The sequence below is a fragment of the Corapipo altera genome, unplaced genomic scaffold (genome assembly GCF_003945725.1).
Source record: "Corapipo altera isolate COAL_440 unplaced genomic scaffold, ASM394572v1 68, whole genome shotgun sequence".
NCBI lineage: Eukaryota > Metazoa > Chordata > Aves > Passeriformes > Pipridae > Corapipo > Corapipo altera.
Genome location: NW_020884919.1, coordinates 2,130,097 through 2,155,722, shown reverse-complemented (window position 1 = coordinate 2,155,722; position 25,626 = coordinate 2,130,097). Strand labels below are relative to the sequence as shown.

The following is a 25,626-nucleotide window of genomic DNA, read 5'->3' as shown; positions in this document are numbered from 1 at the left end:
TTTATCTCCAGCCCAATTTAAGCACTTGAGTGGCAGCCAGTGACATTTGCAGAGGACAGATTCTGCAGGGAAACGAGCAGGTGACAGGGGAATAATGGCACTCTGGAACAGTCTGACACGTGGGTGTTCCGACTGGAGGATCCTCTTTGTGCTCCAGGAAGTTCTCATGGAGCAGCTTTGGGTTTATATTGTATTCTCAGAGCACGGAATTAAATCTATACCCATCACACGTGTGGTTCTTTACACCATTTCAAACACCAGCCTAGCTCATCATTCCATTTCAAGTGTCAAAAAAAAAATCTCAGGGAACCGTCTCTGGCTGTTCTGTCAAAAATTATGTGCATATTAAATGCCTTTAATATTTATTACGTTGATTGTGATCCTTGGAAAACAATTATTGGGAGCTGGTGATGGGAGAGAAAAGCACTTTGTTCCTACAGAGGGACACTTAAAGCACATTGCAAAGTCATTCTTGTTATAAAACTGCAAAACTCGTGTCTTCCACTGACAGAGCCCTGATTTGGGTGATGCTGCTTAAAAAAATGAAAAAAAGAAGCCACATTGCCACTTTTTAGATAATTTTGCCACCTGCCATGGATGATGTGAAGGCTGTGGCACCCTGGTACTTTACCTGTAAAAAACAGCTGTTTTTTTCAGTGTGGTCATTTAGAAAGGATTGAGAAGATTTAAAACCGAGCCAGGCACGAGGGTGTAAAATTTGGGGGTTGCTCCCAGGTGTGTTCCCATAACTCAGTTGGTTTTGTGTCCCTCAGTCCCTAAAATGCTCCTTTCCGACCCATTTTCGGTGGAGATTATTGTTACGAAGCCGTACAGGCATAAGAAATTATTTTTCTGATTTTTCCTAAGTTGAAACACATTTCAAGCCTTCAAAACCAGGCTCCAGGGAGAGGAGGAGGCCCTGCTGGGACACAGATGTTTGGGATGCCCCTGGATCATCACGGCCGTCCCGTCTAAACACCTGGAATTACACCTTCTGTGGGAATAGTTTTCATTTGGGGCTGAAATTCTTTTGCAAAGAGGGAAGTGCAGCTGATGAGGGAGAAAATGCTTCCAGACCAGGGACACTTGTTTGTAAAAGCGTGTCTTGGAGTGAAGGTGGGAATGGTTGGGTGGTTGGGTCTGACACCTCGAGAGCTGCTCCACAGATTTTGGATTTCTTGCCCATGGCAGAGCCTTTTTTTTTCCCAGGCATCTCAGGGAGAGGAAGGGAAGGCTCCAGGGTGATTTTATTGTGGCCTTGCAGGGCCTAAAGGGGTTCCAGGAGAGCTGGAGAGGGACTGGGGACAAGGGATGGAGGGACAGGACACAGGGAATGGCTTCCCACTGCCAGAGGGCAGGGAGAGATGGGATATTGGGAAGGAATTGCTGGCTATGAGGGTGGGAGTGGACTGGAATGGTTTTCCCAGAGAAACTGTGGCTGCCCCTGGATCCCTGGGAGTGTCCCAGGCCAGGTTGGAGCAAGCTGGGCTGGTGGAAGGTGTCCCTGCCCATGGCAGGGGGTGGGACAGGATGAGCTTTAAGGTCCTTTCCAACCCAAACCATTCTGGGATTCCACGAAGATCCCCCTGAGTGTTTTGTGTCTCCCTGCATCACTCATCCCTTTCCACAGCCCCTGGATCAGAGCTCTCCTCCTCAGTAGCTCCCTGCTCTTGTTCCAAAGCCTGGCAGTGACTGAGATCTCCCCATTTCACCCAGAAAACAATTTCCATATTTAATTACCTCTAATAGTAACAAACTGCATTTTATATAAAGTTAATACTCCTCTACCTTTCATCTTGGAGCTCTTTTCCAACTTTAACCATTCTTTGATCTGGAAGGACTTGAATATTTTCCTTTTGTTTATCCATATTAAATTCTCCATAGCTGTATTTTTGCTTGTTATTGTAGTGCAATACTCTTTCTTCCCCTCCCGTTGCTGCACAGGTGCTTTGGCATTTTCTTGCACTACCTGCAAAAATGAAAAATGATGCCAATTGGGAAAAGTTTGTGGAAGGCATTTGTGTGGAAATAACCTCCCAGAGAGGTCCTGTCCAGCATAAAATTGATGTGTAACGTGCTAAGTTTGTGGCTGTACCAGGGATGGGCCTTAGTGCTTCGTCCCCTAAATTACTGAGAGAAGCAGTGGTGGATGTTAAATAGAGATTTTTTTTTGAGGCTGAAACATTTATTCAAGCTTGTGCTGTCCCAAATAAATGGTCAAACACAGAATTCTGAGGGAGGGAAAAGTGGGATTGGTGTGTGCACTCCAGGCAGGATCCCTCGGTGTCCTTTCCCATTCTGGATCAAATCTGGAGGAACAGCTCAAACCACGAGGGATTTTGGGGGTCAGGTTAGGGGGATTACATTTGGGACTGGAAGGAAAGAAGGGTCTGACTTTCTCCTCCACCATCAATCCCTAAATCCAGAAGTAAGGATATAAGAAGCTGAGTTTAGCCCCTCAACTTGGGAAGGGAACTGGCTGGAAGTGGGATGAAGGGAAGGAGGCAAGGAAAGGTTGCAAGGACTGCTCTGAACTCTTACTCCTCTCTTCCTTATGTGTTACAATAGCTCCTTAAATTTTAGCTTGGATTCAAATTCATGTAGTATTTACTATAATGGGATGTATCCACGGAAAAAGGGGGAGAAAAAAGCCCAAACTGCATCCTGCAAAAAAACCTCCTGGACTTGACACAACAGCAAATTGTTTGTTTGGGTGGAAATAGAACTTTGTGAAACATGAACTCGGGGTTGAGCCGTGTTTTAGCAACGAACTAAACGTGATTTGGTGAGCATAAAAAGGTGATTTTAAAGCAGGCAGGTTGAGGGTGCAGCCCTGTTCAGCTGCACTTGCTGGATCCCGATGTCCCGGCTCCGTGGGAATCGATGGAAAAAGCTTTTCGGTTCCACTCCCAAAGCACGGAATCGCCGGAGTGATTGAAGTGTGTTCCATTCCTGCATTCCTGGACAGGCACCTCATTCCAAACACCTGACCTTTCTGCTGCTCCTGACACATTTAGGTAATTTTGCAGCGTGTTTTGCAATATGAGCTCCGGGCTGGAGATTCCATATCACTGAAATTCCTTCGGATCTGCCCTTGAGCTGATCAAGGATTTTGTCCCATCTCAAACCTGCTCATTGGAGACACAAAGAACACTGTGAGAATTCTGAAACCATCCCTGTTGTTCATTCCCTTGATTCTTTTGCTCTGGTAAAAGGTAAAAAAATACAGATTTTGAAGTATTGAAGATGTTTCTAACAAGGTTTTCGTGGTGAGGTTTCCTCGAGAAAATAAACAGGGGTTATTTTGTAATAGATTTTTCCCCTCACATCTTAAAATTAATTTCACAAATGGCTAAATTTAGGGTTTGGCCAACAAATGTAAGTGGTGGGACAACCTGTGCCACATCTGGATTTGTCCAAACCCATGTTGAGCTTGTCCTTGTCCGCAGCAGCTCAAGCCCTGACAGTGGAACAAAACACAGAACTATTTCTGGGAGCTCCAAGAGCACTGAGTGAAGGCTTTCAAGCCTAAGAAGCAAAACAGCACAATAAACCCACAAACCTAATCTGTGCTTCTAAAGAAAATGGGCTAAAATAGCTCCAAACTCCGCTGCACCTTCAAGGCACTCTCTGAACATCAGAAGAACTTGGATTTTATCTCCTTTGCACTCCAAGACATGGGCTGGGTGTGGTTTCAGATGCAAATGTTGCTGATCTGCAGCCCCCTCTGACATTCTCTCCCTCTGTAATAAGATATGGGAGGGCTCACTGGCTGCCTTATGAGGGGGATTTAATTTTGGAACAGCTTCCAGTGGATTTCCCATCCGGTACCTCGGGATGGATTTGAACAGGAGTACAGGATTTAAGGCCTCTGGCCAGTCCTTTGCAGGAATCAAACTGTCTCCTCACTGTTGTTGTTTCGGTGGTTCCCAAGTCCAGAAATGGCTTTGGAAGATTTGGGAAGCAGGAGGAGATCTTTCTTAATTGGCTTTGCTAATTACTCCGAACTGTGTTGGTGCCGATGGCTCACCGGGAGAAGGTTTGCATCCCGTGGGAAGTCCTGTCTGGATGTGTCACTGCAGGGGTGGACACTGGCATGGTGAGGGTGGTGATTCCCAATGCTCCAAGTCCCAGATTATCACAGAATCGTGGAATGGTTTGGGTTGGAAGAGGCCCTAAACCTCATTCAGTCCTTCTACTCGACCAGGTTGTTCCAACCTGGCCTTGGGCACTTCCAGGGATGGGGGAGCCACAGCTTCTCTGGGAATTCCATCCCAGCCCCTCCCCACCCTCACAGGGAAGATGCCAAGGCTTCTGCCAGCTGTGTATCCAGGAGGAGATCACCCTGAGGAATCACTTCGGGAAAACTTGTACTCGTTGGGTGTTGAAAAATGATGATATTTTCAGTATTAAAAAACACTTCCAGAAAGGAGCTTGGGAGCTGAAAACTTCACCCCTTACAGGTAGTTCAGCAGCTGGGTATCCATGGGTGATCCCATGGGATGAGGAAGAGTCACCCCTGGGCTCAGGACTCTGAGCAGGACCTGCCCAGCCATGTAAGATTTGCATAATAAATGTGATGCTAAAGCCAGGTAATTAGTGATGACTAAGTGAGAAGTAATGAACTTAATGGACTTCCAGCTCCTTTTCCCCAGTTTGAGGGATTGTTTCCTGTGCAGGAGGAGATGGAGTGAGAACTGGGATATATTTTGCCTTAACATCATGTCCCGTCAGTTGTAGTTGCTTCATAATTCCACCCTCCTATCCCATTTTCTATTCACAAAATTCACTATTTACCCTTACCATGTTTCTGTTGCCATACAGTTAACATTCCAAAAAGCTCTCTTGGAATGCACCTGAACAGCAACATCCCTTTTTTTTTTGGTTTAAAATAATATAAAAAAAAATCTGATGCTCTTGCAAATCCCGCTCAGTTCAAGGGAACATGGCACATGGAAATGGTGTGTCCTGGGAAATCAGCACTGGTTTGAAATGTGTACAAGCTGCAAACAGGCTATGCCAGAACTGCTTGTGCCAGTGCCAGCTAAAAAGAAGAAAAGAAAGGGAAAAAAACCCACCCAAATTGTTGAGTTTCAGAGCTGATAATTGTGCTTGAGAGCCGGGGTTGGAAATCAGGAGTGGCTTTCCCGTGGGCACAACAATTCCTGCCTGTAATGATACAAAATACCCAAAATCCTCCATTCCTCAGTTACCAAAATACAACCTGATGCAACAGCTTTGCATTTGGCTTAACCTGAGGTGATTCCCTGAATGTCAAACAAGTTGATGCCAGGGGGGTCCAAATCCATGAAAACGTGACGTCAGGATGTGTGACCCCGACTTCAGAGCAGCACAAGGTGTTAAATTATCTTGCTGTGGCTCCAAAATTATCTTGCTAGAGCTCCAAAAACCTTCAGGGATTCAGGTTTTTTTTTTCTTAAAGTGTTACTCTTGAACAGTGGGAAATTTAAAAGGGATTCAAATAAGCTTTTATTCCTTTTTCTTGGTTTTGGGACATGGCTATGACAATTCTTGGTCCTGTGAGGAATGGGAGGGTACAGTAATATTTCTGTGCAGGTGAATCCATATTTTCTCTATTTAATGTTTGAAAAAACACTTGTTTTAAACTGATCTTTTTTTATCTGCTGCCTAAAATACTTTTTGGTAACTTTTTTTACCCTCCTGTGTTCACCATCACGTGTTGAGTTGGGCTGAGCCACAGCAGTTCCAGCCCAATTATTTGGCTGTCTGCATTTGTTAACATTTTCCTGTGTGGTTTGGGATAAATTCTACCTGGAGTAAATTTACACTGCTTTGTAGTGAGGCGCCAGGATGCAAAATGAGGAGATTCTAAATTTTGAGGAGATTCTAAATTTTGGTACTTCAGCAGGGGGCATGTTGAAAGTTCAAAAAAAGCAATAATTCAGGAGACTGAATGTGGTTTGTGTTGACTCTTTGGAACCCTCCTCAGGAATTACTAATCCTGCCATTCCACTTAGGAACAGTTAACTACTATTTGCACGAACTTTTAGAGCATCACCACTTTTGCAGGAATGTTCCTATCCTGTATCATGGCTTGATCATATATATATATATTTAGTATGTATATGTATTTATATTTATTTCATATATTTTATATATATTTATATTTATTTTATATGTTTATATATTATAGATATCTTCCTATGTATTATATGTTATTTTATATATTTTTATATATATTGTATATTATTTTATATATATTATATATATATATGTATTTTATATATACCAGCATGTTTGAAGGCACATTTTAGTAGGGTTTGTGTTGGCTTTTTTGGAAGCACATCAGGCTTTCTTCCTGTATCTCATTTTGTGTCTAAAGTGAGTCATTTTCTCAAGCATCACATTTTGAGGAGTCACATGTCAGTTCAAGAACATAACCCTCAAAAACATTGTCCTGCTGGAGCTGAGGGAAAACCTGAGCAGTGTGACTTGCAGCTGCCAAAGCAGAATGTCAAGAGTGTATATTGAATAATATCTATATTATGAGGCTACTAAAAACTTGGGAGTGGGAAACTCAGCTGTTTAAAATTCCTTTAAAAAAGGAATTCCTTTCAGCCTTGAACTTTTTGAAGGTGGTGGGACCATTCAGCTCCTTTAAATTGAACATCTGCCTGGTTGGTTTGGATCAGTTTTTAGCAGTTGGAGCCCCAAAATATTGATTAGTAGCTCCCAGGGGATCCAGTTGTCCCAACAATTTCTATCTCACATAATTCAGTAGGAATTTGCAGGTTTTCTCCTTCTGTTCTCTTTGGGAAGTGAATTCTCTCACCTGGAAGCTCCCATTAACTCCTTCCTTCCTTCCTTTGAATTAGGGAAGTTTGTGAGTACAAAAAAGGAAACAAAAACTTCAGGGGTCAGAAACTTTTATCTTTTATTGTGCCTAAATCCAGAAAGGGTAAAAAAAAAACAGGCTAAGAATGAAGGAACTGGGACATTTAAACTGTGGTTTCTGTGAAGAAGTAGAAAATTCAGTCATTAAATTAGACCAGTTGACATTTTGCAATTCCCTATCTTAAAACCACACAAAATTCTAAGGCTGCAATGTTAATACGCTTAGATTTTAATTATGAAATAAATATAATTATGTCATTATTAAATTAAGATCACTTGCAGAGCAATTAAAAGTGTTTAACTTCTGGTATATTAGGAGTTTCTTTGGATTGAAAGGGTGGGGGGTTCTTGGTTACAGAGCAAATTTTATGTAAAATCATGTAACGAAAAAGCAAATTTAGGTTTAAAATTTGCCCAGTTGTGTGGTGACTGTGACTAAAAGTCTTGCTTTCAGATCCTTTCCCTCCGTGTGCTCTGCTGATGTGAAAATCCTTCAACTTATATTTTCTTTAAATCTGGGGTTTGCTTGTTTTTATTATTGATTCACTGTCAAACAACCTGACGCCTTTAAATCCTTGTCTTCACTGTCACCTCTTTTTCCTGTCTGATTATAGAGAAGATGTGGGATAAAAAAATCACATCCATGTTCCACTTGGTGGAAGTGTTAAGGAGGGATCGTGTTTTCATGGAGTTTGGGTTTCATCCCCTTCCCCCAGGATCTCTTTGGTTATCTCGATAAACCAAATCCCCAGTACATTTATGGTGCCCTGTGAGAAGGTTTTCTCAAAATTAGGAGAAGTTTTTGACACTGTGGTGCTTTTCCCTGGGATTTCCCTTTGCAGTTTGTCCGGATCACACTCTGCTGGGCAAGGGCAGCTTCCACTTTTTGTGTTGGAAAAGACCTCCAAGATCCTCAGGTCCAACCATCAACCCAAGGCCACCACTGAGCCCTGTCCCCAGGTGACACATCCACACGTTTTCTGAGCACCTCCAGGGATGGGGACTCCACCACTGCCCTAAACAGCCCATTCCAATGCTTGATAACCTTTTCCATAAAGGAATATTCCCTCATATCCAACCTGAGCCTCCCCTGGCACAGCCTGAGGCCGTTCCCTCTCCTCCTGTCCCTTGTTCCCTGGCAGCAGAGCCCGACCCCCCCGGCTCCCCCCTCCTGTCAGGGGGTTGCAGAGCCAGAAGGTCCCCCCTGAGCCTCCTTTTCTCCAGGCTGAGCCCCCCCAGCTCCCTCAGCCCCTCCTGCTGCTCCAGTCCTTTCCCTGGACCTGCTCCAGCCCCTCCTGGATTGCTGATCATTTCCTTGGAAATCTCTCTCATGAGAATCATGAGGGCTGAAATCTTCCCTCCAGGGAGGGGCTCCTCAGTGCCAGCCTGGAAAGAAGCAGGGAATAGATGTGGGCTTGGAGAACTTTCCTCATCCTGGCTTTCCAGGCCCAAACTACCAGCTCAGGTTTTGTCTATTTTTAGGTTTTTTAACTGAAAAAGTCTTGTATGACTAGAAATGCTCCCACACCTGGGCTGAGGGACTACACTGGGACAAGTTTGCCCCTCATGAGACCCCACAGGGAGATCCTGAAGAAATTAAGAGTCATATCCAAGGGATGAGGAGCAGGAGAGTGAACTCAGGTGGTGTCAGGTGAGATGTGGGCGAGGAAGAGTCCCAGGACTGTGCTAAGTGCAGGTTCCCTGCTTAAGGAATTAGATCCAAGAGGAAAAGTGGTGGAGAGGAGAGGAAAAGATGGAGGAGCAGGAGTTGTTGGTGAGAGAGTCCAGGAGCCAGATTCCCAAAACCACCCAGAGCGGGGGAAGAGGAGCCAGGCAAGAGGATATGTGCTTTACCCAAATACCAGGGACAATCTGGAGGAATTGCATCTTGAAATTAGGATTTCAGGTTAAAAAAAGAATTATCTCTGCCCAATTCTGCAGCAAAATGACTTATTTTTATGATCAACATGACCAGAACAACACACGAGGTGGGGATCGATAACTGCCCAAGGGCACCGTGGAGCTCCCAAATCTGGGAATTCCTTAAGGCATCAGGAGGGCTTGGATTTGGTTATACATTAAATAAATATTATCTGCAGAGTTTTTCTCATCTCTGGACTTTTCACAGATTCAGAAAACCATGAAACAAAGTGAGTTTTGTTGGCTTTTTAAGAGGATGGGTACTTTTTTCCCCAATGACATGTGGTACATTTGTCATAAATAATATTTAATATTTGTGTTTGGCCTCAGTGCTGTTGCAGCAGGTGATACATATTCCTAAAAATCAGAGGAATGTTGGAGTATTTAGTCCCATGGTACTTGGAAACACCTGAAAAACAGACTTTTATAAAAACATAAAACCTTTTTGTAAGAACATAAAATCCGTGGAAGCTTCCTGAAAACTCCCTCAATCCTGGGCTAAATTTTTATAGAATTTTGATCTCTATCTATGAATAAATAAAGTGGATAATTTTGAAATGATCAAACAGATTCGAATAGTAGGGCATTTTATATAAATATAGACTCAGGACTGATCCAATGTGAATTATGTTAAACTCAGTGGGAAACCATCTATTAACCTTAGCAAGAATAGAATCAGAATTCCAGAAATTCTGATTCAGGAGTCCTGTGCCAGGGGATTGTTAAAACACCATCCTGATACTTCTATCAATGAATTGGACAATTAGTTGGATTAATTAGTGGCAGCATCACTTTGAAAGAACTACTTGGAGGGAATATTCCTCGCTGGTGAAGGAGGTGGAGCATGGGATGTGCTGGGAACTGGGGTGAAATTCCTCCTCCGTGGAAATTTATTTTCAATTTGCTCAACCTTTCCAGTTCCAGGCAGGATAATTTCTCTTCCATAATTCCAGACCAGTAGAAAATGGATGCAAAGAGTCTGTGCTGGGTCACTGAGAAGAGAGTTTAAAATAATCAAGATTTGCCAGTTACGGAGATTTTGTGCCAAGGCTTTTTAAATAAGAAGCACCACAGTTTGGAGAAGTTTATGTTATTTTCTTTGGGGAGGGTTGAAGTTTAAACAATGGCATAATGTCGTGTCTCAAAGCAGACACTTTATTATGTGATGATAAAGTGTCACGAGGCAAAAATATAAACTGTTCGCGTGCTTGCTGCATTAAATGTCCTCTTTCCTAATGAGTTTGGGGCTTTGGGATAAGGGATTCAGCTGGAAGTCCAGGTGTCCTTCTCTTCTGGTGCTGGTTTCTATTTATTCAAGTGTTTGCAGAGTTGTTTACGGGAATGGAAAAAGTTGTGATCCTGGGGTCAACACAGCTATGTTTGTGTAAGATAATGTGAAATATTTTTATATAAAATAATCTGAAATATATTTGTATGAAATAATCTGAGTCAGGATATAGAAGTGAAGGTTTTCTGGTGGGTTGAGGTGGGTCTTGACTGTAAAGAGGTGTCTGAGCACAGTGTGGGAGGGGCTGGAGGAGAGATGGACCCTGGGGTGGGGAGAAGATTCTTTCTGTCTCCTCTTTGCGTTATTTTACCAAAAGTCTTCACTTTTTTGGGGGATATTTATATTTTGTATGATGAGGCTTTGTGTTAACCAGACAAATGTAGAAAGGGCTGTATTAACATTGTTCTCTTCTCATTCCTCGTTCCACTTTTGGAATAGTGATGTATGTAGAGACAACACCACAGAGAAGTTCCCTGCTGGGGTATCCTGGATATCCTGGTCCAGTGGAATATTCCCTACCCATGGAACTGGGACTGGATGGGCTTTAAGACCTCTCCAAACCCAACCCATCCTGGGATTCTGTAATAAAGAAATTCCCTTATTTAGTACTTTGTAGTAGTAAATTCTTTTTACTAACCCGATCTTTTGTACCTCTGGCAACACTTGTGTTGGGAAAACGAGAGAAAAACCCAAACTGGTGTCATACAGACCTGAAATTCTTTGTTCATCATCTCAGTTCTCAGCAGTTTCCCAGTTATCTGTGTTTTAAATTTAAGGAGAAAAGTTGATTCCATTCCCGTTGTGAGGCAGTGCTGGGAAAACAGGTGGGCAAAGGAGCTCAGGGAAACACAGCAAGGGGTTAAAATTTCTAAATTATTCATTCATTCTTAATTCTAAACCCAGATAAATCAGGATGTGTGATTGTTGAAGAGACCTTCAGTTTGCAGGCTTTAAATCTTGAGTATTAAGTTCATCAGGATATGAAGGATACAGAGAATATATATTATTGTTTAAAGTGCAAAAAGCAGGCAGGGCCTTCCCATAGCATTAAATATTAGACTTATATATATATCACACACATCAGGAAGCAAGTTAGCATGTTAGACTTATATATATATATCAGTATGTTAGGCTTGTTATAATATATCACATAATTAAAAATTAAAAATGTGATAGTAATGAAGCCTTATATCTAATTTTTTAATTAATTTCTCTGCAAAACCTGCCTGTTTTAATTGTACTTTTTTCAGCTTTTGTGTTTTCCACTTTGGCACCTCGTGTTGTCAGGGAGGTCGTAATTCACTTTTGAAGTCGTGCTCATCTGGCCAACTTGTTGTCCCACAAAAGCCCAGGAAAAGGCCATATGTTCCTGCCAAGGTAGCCTGGGAAGGCAGGAGAGTCGCTTCTCTTTTCTTGTGCCATCTGTTCTGCTTTAACTTCATTTTCTCCAGACCCCGTGTCTAGCAAATATTGGGATAATAGATGGGAATTCTAATCAGTGAGGAGGCCACAGTGTTGTTTTCCAACAGCTTTGTGGTGACTTCACTCGAGTATTCCAAACATTCCTCCTGCTCTTTGGCATTGGAACAGTTAAAATTTAGAACTGGGATCCTAAAGTTTGAATATACAGGCAGATAAATATAAATTCTGTCTAAACAATGAATATCCCGAGGCCCTGCTATGAAAACAGGAGATGGGAAAAGCCTTTCCAGGACTCTGAAATGAAGGAGCAAATCCTTGGACTGCTCCAAGTGGCCTGAGCCAAACTCACCGCTGTGCTTTCCCCTTGGAGTTCCTCATTCCTGCCCACGTGCCACTCCTTCCCAGCCCAGCACGGGCATTCCTGCAACCCCAGGGATTAGGGAACTGATCTGGGTTAAGACTAATCCAGCAGAAATACCCAAATCGGCTCCCTTGGCTGATCCACTTGGGAGCAGCCTTGGAGCAGGGGCCGAGTTGTGCCCTCTGACACGAGGAAGGGGCTCCACCTTGGGGATTTCCTCCTCACATTCCAGGGAAAGGAAGGAGTGAGGACAAAAACCTGGTGTCCCCACAGCGTTCAAGCTTTGAGGAGCCAACAGAGCCCTGGTTTAAGCCAGGCCTAGATTGGTTGAGCTCTGCTTTGGGGAAACCTGAAAATCCTGCGAGCCCTGTAGTTAGTCCAAGCTTAATCATGCACAGATATTTCCCCCCACTCTTAATGCTGGTTCTAAGAATAAAATTAAACACAAGGCTCTGCTTAGGCCGAGTTTGTGACTCACCATCACATGTTCAAGTCACAGAATTCCTTGTAGCTGTGTTTGTTTTGGGAGAAAATCTACAAGGCATTTCGGGAAAAGAAAGTCTGCAAGTCTATAATCTACTTTCAATGAGGTTTTTATGTTAATTTTTTTAATGTTAATTTTATTACTTCTTTTTATGTTAATTTATGTATGTATGTATATGTGTGTGAGTGTATATAAAGAGAGAAAGTGTGGATATAAACCAGATATAAATAAGCAAAACCAGGCATCTTTTGTACCATTTCAGTTCCCTGAAGTTTTCTGGTGGCTCATCTCAGGAATATCTCCTTTAAAAGCCCTGTTATCCCTTCTCCAGCTGTGTGGGCTCTGTTCCTACAGCCTTAAATCCTGTACAAATGTAAAGCAGAGGAGGATAAGGCCAGACCTGGACCCTGCCTTGGACTGTAGGGAATTCTCCTGATCCTGTGTTCATGGTCAATGAAAAAAAGGGATCCTTCCATTGGGAACTTCAGGATGATTTGCCTTTCTGCAGCCCTTTCAGTCCGAGGTGTGTTTTCTTGCAGGAAGAAGAGGCTTTATCGCAACAAAACGGGCAAAGAAACACAAACACTTGAAGAAACAGCACTTCTCCAATTCTTCCCAAAAATCCAGAGCCCCACCAGATCCTGGTGGATTCCAGCCACCAGTCTTCCTGCTGGGAGGTAGGTGAGTCCTCTTTTTGCCTCTCCTGCTGGTGACCCAGAGAAGGTGAGGATTCCCCATCCCTGGAAGTGTCCAAGGCCAGGCTGGAGCAACCGGGGATAGTGAAAGGTGTCTCTGCCCCCTGGCAGGGGGTGGGACTGGATGGGTTTTAATGTCCCTTCCCACCCACACCATCCTGGGATTTCTCTCCTTGTCACATATTTAGATAATAAACACAGTGATTTCAAATTTTACCATGATTTCTTCTATTTTCTTTGATGTGTCACAAGTGTTTGATGGACTTGTTTATCCCCTGGTATTGTAGTGCCACCACTAGAAATGAAAGATAATATATTTATTTTTAGTACTATGAAACACAGTGCAATGACTGAATATAATTTTGTGTGAGTCTGACACTTAACAAAACAATTATTGAAAATTAAAATCAAACTTGGATGCTCCTGAACTGGTCTCCAAGCCTTTGCTGATATTTCCCAGCGTGGAGCCCTTGGCTGTGGTTTGGAATGACCTGCTTTGGAGGGATGTTTTTCATTGATGCCACGGGGTAAATGGGAAAAATAACCTGAGAACCAGCCAATAATCAACTTGATTGGTTCAGAAAAAGGCATTTCAAACCCACCCTCCTTACACTCCTCCGTGACAGCCCACAGTTGAAAAGCTGAGTTTGTTTCTCTCACGGTTTTGTTTATTTTTCCTTTTTTTTTTGTTCAGTATCTTTCGTTTTAGATGCACCAAATAATACCAGAGTTGTAAGAATATTGTATCTGCAGAGATTAGAGGGGCACAGGATTTTTTTAATCTGTTGGCACAGCCTCGTTATGTAAATAGAAAGCTCGCAAAGGGAACCACGCAGCGAAAGGCTCTGGAAAAAACAGATGTTTCTTCCCCAAAAATACAGTCACCGTGAGATTCCTGCAGCTTTGGAGGACTCTGGGAAGTTTAATGTTATGGATATGTGTTCAATCAGAAAATAAAAATATTATAGTCATTCAGTCCATTTTTGTATCATCGGTACAGACAATTTTTGCTGTTATTTTATTGGCGCTGTTTAATTTTGATGAGGTAAGAAATCAAGTTATTTATGCAAATTAAATTTTTATAATGCTTTCCTGTAGATTTCTAGAGGCCTTTAACAGAAGCTTCTTTCCCTGATGCTGCTCCAGTCCTTGCACTGTCCATGTGACCCAGTTTTTTTTTTAAGCCCTGCTCTGACTAAGGTTTTATTCTTGGGCTGTTTCATCCATCTATTGGAATTGTTTCCAGTAAATTAGTTTTGCAGTGTTTGCTGTGATCAGCATTACATGCTCCAGGGGAACCCTTCATAAAAATGGCTCTTATCAATACCTTTCAATGTGTGGAAGCATTAATAAAGAATTTGAGATGAAGATTGTTTTATCCATAGGGAAATTATGATCTAAAATATCTTTTTATGCAAATTCTTTAATGGGGGATTATCCCACCTTTCTATTTGATTTCTTACCATAAAGATAAGCTACATTGTGAAGCCATGGATTCTTATTTATCTGTAATTATATGAATGGTCATGTTTTGAAATAATTCAATAATATCTATGTGTTAGAATGGTCATGTTTTGAAATCTATTATTATATAATAATACCATGATATGATGATGGTCATATTTTGAAATAATTCAATAATACCTGCATAATGGTCATGTTTTGAATTATATTATTATATAATAATGGTCACATTGTGTAATAATTCAGTAATATCTATATATTATATGATAATATCTCTGGACTGAATGTACATAATATTCAGTATAAAGAGCAGGTAAACCCTGTGACTTGTGTGCTCACACCCCTGTTTGTGTGGCTTAGCTGAAATTTTTTATTCCTATTTTTGTATCAATGGGTTTCCTGTGACAGGAGAAGGATTTAACAACAACCAAGAGCTTTATTGTGGTGACAAATGGCTCCAAATACGAAAATCAGAACAAATTCATTACGTTGTCTGTAGGATTCAAAACCCAGGGACGCTGCAGCTGTTTTAATTGAAGATTTATTTTGTAAAAGCTGTGAAATCCCCAATAATTCTGAATTTGATGCCCAACTGTGCCTGTGCTGAGTCCTCAGACCCTCAGATCCGAGGTTTTAACCCCTTAGTTCTTTGGATGTACCTTTAACCTGATGAGTTCCAAATCCATGTCACCCCTAAAAGAGTCTAATTAATTGATTTAAAGGACTGTTGACTCCTCTTGGTGTCAGGGACATTCAAACACATCAATCATAACTTCTTAAAACCCAACCTTTTCATCTTTAGTGGGAGGTTTTTAGTGTGGATTAGCACTACCTGAGGTGGCTGAAGACATGACCTTTTTCTTTGCCTACTAAGGATCCATACACTCATTTTTATAGGAATTTCCTCACTCTTCTGGCCAGTGAAACACCATCAAGTAATAAAAGGCATCTTTGTTTCTACTCAATTCCAATCAGAGCCATCCCACCCTTGAAAATCAAATATTCTTACAGTTTATATCAAGTAGTTGCACTGGGACTTACAAAGAGTGACCAAAGAAAGTGAAATAAAGACATTTGGCTCATTTTTTTAATTGAAACACTCTAATTATCTTCTCAGATGTAACATAGGGAGCAGGAATTCCTCAGATGAGGGGTGGGGGAAGCCCAGGAGCCACCTCGATGGACATAGGCCACTGTCGAGAGCACAACAGGAGACTGTCTAAAGCCAAGCTCAAAGTGCACCAAGAGTTTTAAGGAGCCTAAAGATCCCCAAGATAACCCCAAGGAAGACCATGAGAAGCAATGTAGGTGAGTATTCCAAAGTATATCTCTGCATTTATCGAGCTGACAAACTCCTGGGTTTTGATTTTGGTGGTTTTACGCCGTGGCAGCAAAGTTCTAATTAACAATATTAACAAAAATTAAAGAGAAGAGTAGGCATCTTCAACATTAGATGGTGCTCAAGTAGGGAAGGGAACAATTTAGCCATTTATGCCTTTGTAGAGGATGGACAGTGCACCCATAGGTGGAGTTTTGATAAGAGAACAAAGAAAAAAGATTTAAATGATTGCACGGAACCAGCATACGAAGAACAGCATTTGAAAGGTGAGAAAATTCCAAATTTTGTGTCATGTGGAGTATTAATCATATTTAGGAGCAATATATCTTGACATGATTGAACAACAGAGCTCCAGTTATCCATGCTGGAAAATATGCAGCACCACTCCTGACCTGGAATGTGTTGTAGCAAAGTTGGAGCTGCCTTGCCCTGGGATCCAGCCAGAATTCCATGATATCAAATGAAATGCTCTTATTCTTATAGATTTTCATCATCAAAATACAAGGTTAGGGCCACGTCAACAACCAGCAGATGGGGAGAAAGAAGGGCCCGGGAAGCTCAAAGAACATGGGAAGCAGAGCTATAAATACCAGGCTAATTCCATAGCTTGGAGATTTCTCCAAAGCTTTTTTAAATCCCTCCAGAAAAGACTGAAGAGATCCCTGATCTGAAGTGCCCCAGTTGAAGGAGTGTGTGTGGTTTTAATTTTTAAATAAAATTATGACCGTCTACAACGGGCTGTTGGGGCAGCTCAGTGAGTCTGTGCAGGGTCTGTGCTGTGTTTACTGCCTCAAAATAAGGTTTTTAAAACACATTGGCACGTTTTCATTCTTATCTTATTCATTTCTTCTTCGGAGAAAATACATAATTTTACCTGCCTGATCACCTTGGAACCAATAAGTACAATATTCCCACTGGATGTTCACAACTCATTTTGAATTTTTTTTTTTAGAGAACTGTCCCTTCCAGCCAACACAGATCAGTCTTCTTTGGGGAAAGTTTATGAAAATAGGGAAGATATTTTGATTTTTTTTGTTGTTTTTTACTTTGCATTTAGAAATGTTACCAGTGGAACCTGAAATTGAGGCTGCACTTAGAAATATTTACTAAATGTTTTTAATCTGAATACTTTTAACTCTTGAAAGCAAGTATCAGATTCGATGGCACTCCAAGGAGGGTTTTATTTTCATGTTTTAATTGAATTTGGTGAATCTGTGATGTTGACAGGTCCTAAGACATGTGTCAGTAGAAAACCTGGATTATGAGATAAGGGAATTACTGAGTGTATAAGCAAAGGGATTCTTTATAATTATTTATTTATTATTTGAAATAATATTTTTTAAATATTTATTATCAAAATGCTATTTAAATATTTATTATCAAAATACTATTTAAAAATGTTTCTCTATTATTAAAATTTAAAATAAACCAATTTTATTAAAACTGGTGTTAGCCAGAAGAAGCCAAAGGGGAGAAAAGCAGGACTGATGAAAGAACAGCTGAAAGGATTGGCTTTGTTTATTTTATTTATTGTAGGAGAAAAGGGAACACTGTAGGATGGGCAGAAAAAAAGAGATAAGAGGTTTTTAATCAAAGCAATGGTGGGGGTTGCTCTGTAGATTTAAAAAAAATACTAGAAAACAAGTTAATTTTGCACAAAGGCTAATTTGGGATAGATGAGGGGGGAAAAACAGGCCGAATTTTGTTTTTGTTTGCCTCATATGTGACTGGAAATGTAGATGAAAAACCGGGATATTTTTCTTAGGGAACTTTTAAAAATGCATAAAAAGGGAGATTTCAGACGATTTCTGTAGTTTTGACCTTCCCCAGTGGCCGTTTTGCTCTCCTCAGATCCCTTTTGCACCCTCAGTTTCTCTCAACCTAAATTTTGGGATTGTTTCTCTTGTTTTCCCTGCGAACTTTTCCTGTTCCTGACAATACCCTTCAGTTGAAAATGAGTAAAATGAGTAAAATCAGTAAGATGAGTAAAAATTAGTATACTGCAGTTAAAATGAACCAAAAGACCTTTTTTAATCTTAAATAAAATACTTTGAAAAAGGCTCCGATTTGAAATGGGAGTGAAACCCAGGTCGAGCAACATTTCTGGAAGTTTGCCACAGGTTTCCCTGAATTCAGGTGAAGTATAACATAAAAAAATAAACACCTGCAGAACAAAATGAGGCCTGTTTTCCCTGTGTGTGTCTGGAATTCTGATTTCCCAGATTTTCCTGCCAGGAGTTTACGGCATTTATGGCACTGATGGCTTTGTTTATGTTTGTTTGTGGGTTTTTTTGTGACAGGGTTTATCTTTGTTATTGGCTTAATTTCTTTTGATCAAGTGTTAAATACATTGTGATGAAGAGGTGACTAAGTGGTTCTTTGCCCACATTTTCCCCCAATAACTCACTTCTTTTTGGAGCAGGGGCCAGAAAATTCTCACTATCTGTGTCAGGCCTGAATTTCCAGAGCCATTTTTGGGGCCTACTCAGAGAATAAAGGACCGGTGGAGCTGTAATCAGGATCTGGCACAATCCAGCCCTTAGATTGGGATGAAAAAGTGCATTTTCAAGGTTCTTATCTTCTTTGGAACTTTGTTCTTGAACTCTTGGATGTGCTGAACCCTTGAAGGCCCACATGGTTTTAATTTCTGGGTGCCTGTGGGCCTTACTCTCATTTTTCTCTTCCCTGCTTTGATGAGCTGGTGGAATTCTCTTGTGCTTGTCGAACTTGAATATGATTCACCCTTTTGTTTCCTTCCTTCTGAAGAGAATCAAGCCTTTTTTTTGTCTGGTCTAGTGCGTTTTCAGCCTGTTTCACATGCACTAAAACCGGGTTTTACAGTGGATCAGGTGAGCTAAGCCAGGGACACAGAGCTGAGGGTCCTCCCCAAGTCCCACCTTGCTCTGCTTTAAACATAAATATGTCGTGTTTGGGGGGCAAAAAACATCCAAGGAATGTTTGCCCCAGAATAAAGAATAAAATATTCTATCATAAAATCAACTGTTTCATTTTCCAGGAGCCAGACTGGAGCCTTCACCCTTTATGGGACAAGGAAATCCGTCCTTATCGAGGTGTCAGCGTGAGCACATTTGATAATTGTCACGGAAAAATTCATCCCCCAAATACACAGACAAGAACATTTGGGCGCTTTGCTCTTTTTTTTTTAGGCTAAAAACACCTTGACTTGCTTAAAACTAAATCTCAGAGCGAAGGGGATGGGGCAGCCAGACACTCGTGAAGCACAAAAATCTGATTTGAAACTAGTGGGGTGTGTACAGTCAAGAATTTTGATCATCTGTGTTTCCAGAATACAGATTAAGCTCTAGTAAAGCTGATTTTCTTTTAAAAAAGAGAACTTAACATTAGCATTTTCTAAATATTATTTTTTTTTTCCCCTGTGTTCGTGATGTTTTAGGAAATTAAATATGTACAAAATACGAAGTGGAAGCAGTAATTTTAAAGGAGAAATAATAATCTAAGAAACTCGGAGTATTTATAAATATGAATTAAAAATATTAATTAACAAAGAAATTATATTGAATAATAATTAATATCTTAACATCATAAGTGGAATATATTGCTTGCTATTGCTTCTCTTTTAACTGTTTCAACTGATTCTTTTTCAGCTTGGAAAGAACAAGATGAACAGACCCACCTTCAATCTGATGCTTGATGAGGAAAAAGGTCAGGCTTTTTTGAGTTTTATTTGAATCCTGTGCCCCTCTGGCAATTAGTGCATTGAAAAATACTTTATATGGGCATTACTTGTTTCACAGCTCTTAAATAACAAAGCAAACGTGACGTTTTAGTGGCAGAATATTTTGAAATAAATGGTATATTCATGAACCAGCTGACTCAGAGCAGGGGAAGGGGGAGAAGAAGCTGGAGAAGGAAAGGTCATGTATACAAATCTTCATAAATCCATTTAAAAATGATTACACTTATAACTAATAGAGCTGGTGTAGCAAGGAAGGACTATTTGGCATTTAAAAGGATTAAAACACACTTTTTTTTTTAATGTCTTTGAATCTCTGAGTCCTCTTTTAGAAAGTAGAGAACTGCCTCTTAAATAAAACAAAATAGTGGGGCCAAATTCTCCAAATACGTTCAATTAGTAAGTAATTACCCATCATATTACACAGATTTGTAGCACCCCAGGGTTCAGAGGCAGCAAAAAACTCAACTATTATTCCATTAATGCCAGCTGAAGCTGTAGGTTTTGCACTGAGGTGTCTGAAGAGATGTTTTTTATTGGTACCATATTTTTTTTAATACCTTAAGTGGATTTTCATTAGGGAAATTGCTGAGCAGAGCTACGTAATTCAGTGTAAACAGTGTAAAAAAATAGCACTTGGGGAGAAAAAAAAAACCTCCCTGTGTCTAAAAATAACCCAGTCATGTGATTGTTACTTTGGCACAAAAGCATAATTTATGGGTTTAATTTGCAGTCCTGCCACAGTTCTGACGTTCCCCTGCACAGAAACTGGGGCTGAATTATTCCAATTATTCCACTCCTGCTCTGCCCTGACCGTCAGGTGTCTCACACAGAGGAGGGTTATTTGGTTTATTGTGATCTCTGCTTTTAAGATGTGGGAGGATGGGTTTCATTTTTCCCCTTTCTTGCTTGATTTTTGCTCTCACAGTGCCCAGTTAATGGAGATCTGGGGTTATTCCCATAACTCTGCCCTGGAGCCTTTCGCCAGATTTCCAGGAATCCGGTTTTATTCCTGGTTTTTAGTTGCTCATCTAAAATCTGGTTGAATTTTCAGGTTGAGATTGTGAAAGTTACATTTAAATACTGTTTTCTTTTAAAATAAAACCTTTATTTTCCCGAATTTCCATTTCCCCAGTAACCTCTAAGTCAATAATGGCCAGCAAAACCAAACAGTTACAAATAGTTTTTACCTCTTTATTTCCTGCATCTGTTTATTAGATACTTTAGGAACATTCTGTATCAAACATCCCTGAAATTCATATAATCTTCATTACAAAAGCATTACAGGACTGTGTTTAATATATCAGATTCCAGGTTGCTGAGGGTGGGCACCAAGTTCCTCTTTCTTTAGACAATTTCCCCTGAAATAAAGTTGATTTAATAACATTTCTTCACTTCTTATTGACATCTAGCTCAGTAATATTCTATATAATAATATTCCCTAAGAAAGGTGTTGCTAATGGTGACATCACCCTCAGTTTATTTCTCTTACCTACCAAATATTAGTCTTAATTTTTAATAAATCTGAGGGCTGTCACTACTGTTGACACAAAGTAGGTCTGTCTCGTGTTTTTTGACCTATTTCCCTTTGTAAAGAATAAAATTAATGTGGTGGAAGGGCTGGAAAAGCATCATAACTCCTGTGTGTTCTTCCATTTAATAAATTCTTACTGAAGAGCCAGGGCTGAGGGTTAAAAAGAAAATCCTTTTGTTTCCTACCTTTTTTTTTTTTTTTTTTATTATTGATGTGGGGCTTTTTTTTCTTTTTGTGAAAACCCTTTCAGAGGTGCCCTGTGTGCTTTGTGCACGTGGAAGGTCTCAAAAGGGTGGATTTAATCCATTCTTTCATTGCCAAGTGACAACCACAGTTGCTCCCAACTCTGGGAATTACACAGAAAAGTGTGTTAAAAGTCATGTTGAGAGAAAGTTTGGGGTTAAAAGTCATAGTTAGAGAAATTTTCAGGGTTTGGTGCTAAACATACAAGAAATAAAGTGCTAAAAAAATCCTTCTCCTTCCCAGTTCCGTTGGACAACTGTCAGGCACAGTTAAATCTCCTAAATTAAGGATACTTTGCAGCTCAGTGAACTCTGATTTTTCCCTGGACATGGATAGGAAGGATATCAGATGTATTTCTGATTGATTAACAGCAGAATTAATCAGGAATACCATGATCCAAAATGCTCCAAGAGAAGGGATTTATATTATATATCTATCTAATATATAATATATAATATATGTTTTAATGGTGTAGATTCCTGAATGGTAGGTCTGAATGCTTTGCCATCTAATCTTGGATGTTTGGGAATTTAAATGCCAGAGGGTTCTGTCCATCCTGGTCCAGGTGAACCAGGCTGGGAGCTGGGGCGTGTCCACTGGGATACTGGGAAAACTCCTGGGCTGTGGATGTAGAGCCAGGCACAGTGGCCTGGATTCTTGATGGGGTTTTGCCATTTATGAATGAATTATCCAAACAGCTCCCATGGGATCATCCAGGTTGGAAAAGACCTCCAAGATCATCGAGTCCAACCCCTGACCAAACACCACTTGGTCAACACACCCAGAGCACTGAGCCACATCCAGAGTGTCTTGAGCAATTCCAGGGAATCATTTCACAGAGTGGTTGCACTGGGGGGCTTCCAATCCTAAAGAAATCCCCCAGCATCCAAAGTGGTATCAATTAGGAAAACATAAGCCTGGTTATAAAAGTCCTTTATAGAGTTGGAAATAGCTCAGGATCAGAAGGGGTCGGACTGGTACGAACTGGTCTGGCACTGGGGTGATTTCAAATGTGTTATTTTAATGCAGTTATTCAGTGCTGGCAATGTATTCTTAATAATCAGGATTTAGGAGTAAGATAAAGATGTGTTTTCACCCCAAAAGCTGGATTCTGTCATGTGTAAATCACATGTAAACCACATGTACAGCCGTGTCGTGGTCCTGGAGACCAGCACAATGAGAGAAGATTGAAAGAAGGAGGGTTGCCTTTACACTTTTTGTTTGTTGAATCATCTCCTAAAAATAGACCTTCATCAAATATTCACCACTGGTCTAATTAGTCAGGAGAAAGCTGCTTTTCAGAGTGGGAAAGCATTCCCAAAAAGTGATGCAACGTTTGTATGGGATGAGATGATACAGGAGAATCCCAGCTGATTGCTTGGATAAACTTAAACAGATTAATAATGTGCAAACCATGACCAAATAAAAACTCCTTTTTGCTTTGAGGGGATGGACAATGATGCTTTTTAATAAGCTAACATTTCTTATTAATTCTAAAACCCCAATAATTTGATTTGAGGGCATTTCTCATTCCGAATGTATTCTGTAGGTTTTTCTGTGCTACAAAGGAAAGCCTCAAAAATTAGGGTGTGATTTGTGTCTCCAAGCAGTGTTTGGTGTGTGTTCCCAGGGTTTGCAGAGCTTTATTCCCAAAATATTCCATAGGTGACCACTGGGATTTGTGCATCCTTTGTGATCTTTGGAATTGTTGGGCACCATTAAAAGTTCATGGAAAAAAAAGTAATGGAGCATCAAAAGTGATTGGAGGAGAAGGGGGAGTGGTTTTAAACTGAAAGAGGAGAGATTTTGATTATATTTTAGTGGGAATAAATTCTTTACTCAAAAGGTTGGACAGGGCTTGGGGCAACGTGGGATAGTGGAAGGTGTCCCTGCCCGTGGCAGGGGCAGAATGGGAAGAGCTTTAAGTTCCCTTCCAGCCCAAACCATCCTGGGATTCCATGATGATTCCATATTTTTGCAATATCAGAATCCAGACAATTCTAATTTAATTTTTTTATTTTAACACTGAGTTTTCTCTTTCCCTGCTTGCCTAAAGAAGTTGTTAAAGCAAACACGAACGGCTTGAGCCGTTTAGGAGAGGCCCTAAAATGCAACATTTCAAAAAAAAAAAAAGAGGAAAAAAAGTGAGAGAGCCACATTAAAAATTGAAAACATACCTTCAGCGTATGAAAATTAGGGGAGAAATTTTCCATGGGGGGAGGGGGTCCAGGGGGAAGAATTCGGTGTAGTTTTGCATAGTTCTCCAGTGAAATATTTCAAAGGATATTGTAATGGAACCGGATTGCAAAACAAATCTAAAAGGCATGTCCTGGCTCACGGGGAAAAGGAGGAATTGGGTTGGATGTGGAAAGTTGTGTTTGCTCTTGCTGAGATAACACGAGTTGTCTGGAGCTGTGAGGAGGCTGTGGAGGAGAGGGATTTATTGCATGGGCTGATGGGAGTCAGGCCTTTGGGTGGGATCCAGTGTCCAGAATACCTTGGATTTGCTCCAGCTCCTTTCTATCCCAGTCCAAGGTGTGGAACATTTCAGATGGAGTGTTTGGATGGGGAAGGGGATAATTCTGCAGTCATGGGATTCACAGGATCACAGAATCCCAGGATCACCAAGGTTGGAAAAGCCCTCCAAGGTCACAGAGTCCCCCCCTGTGCCCGATGCCCCCCTTGTCCCCCAGCCCAGAGCACTGAGTGCCACATCCAGGCTTTCCTGGGACACCTCCAGGGATGGGCACTCCAAACCTCCCTGGGCAGCCCCTGCCAAGGCCTGACCACCCTTTCCAGGGAGAAATTCCTCCTGATGCCCAACCTGACCCTCCCCTGGCACAGCCTGAGGCCGTTCCCTCTCCTGCTGTGGGGTTGTAAGTCCCTGGACCAGTAAGAAATGTAAAGGTTTGAGCAGTCTGGTGTTATGGAGTTAAATGAAATAACACACAGGAACTTTCTGTGGGGATTAGGGATGGATTTCTGTACCAAAACATGGATGGGCACCTCTTCCCTGTGCCATTGCAGTGGTTACTGTAAGGACTGGGGGCTTTACTGCCTGCACTTTGTGAAAATCCAGGTGGAATTTGCTCCTTAGCCATTAATACCCGAAACATTTAGGAGCTGAGAACAAATAAATGTTATAAATTCCGCTTTAGCAATTCTTACTTTCCACAGAATCCCAGAATCCCAGGAGGGTTGGCGTTGAAAGGACCTTCTGGATCATCCCATTCCAACTCCCTGACACCTTCCACTAGCCCAGGTTGCTCCAACCTGGCCTTGGACACTTCCAGGGATCCAGGGGCAGCCACAGCTTCTCTGGGCAACCTGTACCAGGGCCTCCCTACCCTCCCAGCCAGGAATTTCTCCCTAATCTCTCATCTAAACCTGCCCTCTTTCATAAAAAACATTTAAATACTTTCCACAGAAGAAGCAATTAAGGACTTTTTTTTTGCTCCTTTTTGTGCTGTTTCACACCCTGAAGAAGGTTGATGTGATCAGTTGTGGTGGAGGTGGAATGAGATGTTAACTGAGACAGGACACTGCAGACCAAGCAGAAATACAAGGCTTTTTCCAAGTATCTCTTGCAAAAAAACCCAGTTGTTGGATATTATTTGCTCATAATGGATGCAGGGAAACTGCCCTAAACAGCAACTTGAGCCACACAAGGCTGGGCTGAGATGAGCAGCTTTCCCTTCACCCTGTGCTCCCAGGATTTTAAATATGTATTTCCTGGTGTTGTCACGTCACAGAAGGTTAATTCTCACTCAAAATAACAGGGAAATTATTCCCCTATTTTAGCCTTCCACAGGACCTGCAGGAAATTCAGCAGGAAGGTAAATTCTGCCTTGGGTTGGATGGAACATCATCTGCTTCCTCCTTAAGCAGGATAAAACCAATCCAACACCAGGATTCCTGAGATGTTGCCAAGAGCTTCCAAATCCTATTCCTGTGTCCCAGAGTGAGGATTGTTTGGACAAGGTGTCCCTGTGACATTCCCTGGGAGCTTTGCTGGGCAGGAGATCCTCAGTCTCCTCATCCTTCTCCAGTCTTGTCCAGCCAAGGATTACATCCTGTTGGAGTGCTCCAAAGTCTTGGAAAATGGAAGCAGATCCCTGCAGATCAGGCTATTCCAGAAGGCTTCATCCCACAGAAAATATGAAATCCCAGAATCTTTAAGGTTGGAAAAGGCCTCCAGGTCCAACCTTTGCCCAAATCCCCCCCCCGTGTTCTTCAGATCTCAGCCCTTCAGTCCAGGGGCTCTGCCCAACCTGCTCCTCTCTGC

At 41.3% G+C, this 25,626-nt stretch overlaps 1 protein-coding gene across 1 annotated transcript in view; it reads left to right on the top strand.

Moving 5' to 3' along the window:
- Nucleotides 1-25,626, top strand: part of MBD5 (methyl-CpG binding domain protein 5) — a 66,111-nt gene that overhangs the window by 5,270 nt on the left and 35,215 nt on the right. Inside the window, 3 exon segments of the mRNA XM_027656188.1 lie at nucleotides 12,891-13,028; nucleotides 15,628-15,818; nucleotides 19,476-19,533. The gene's annotated coding sequence lies outside the window, so the exon portion shown is untranslated.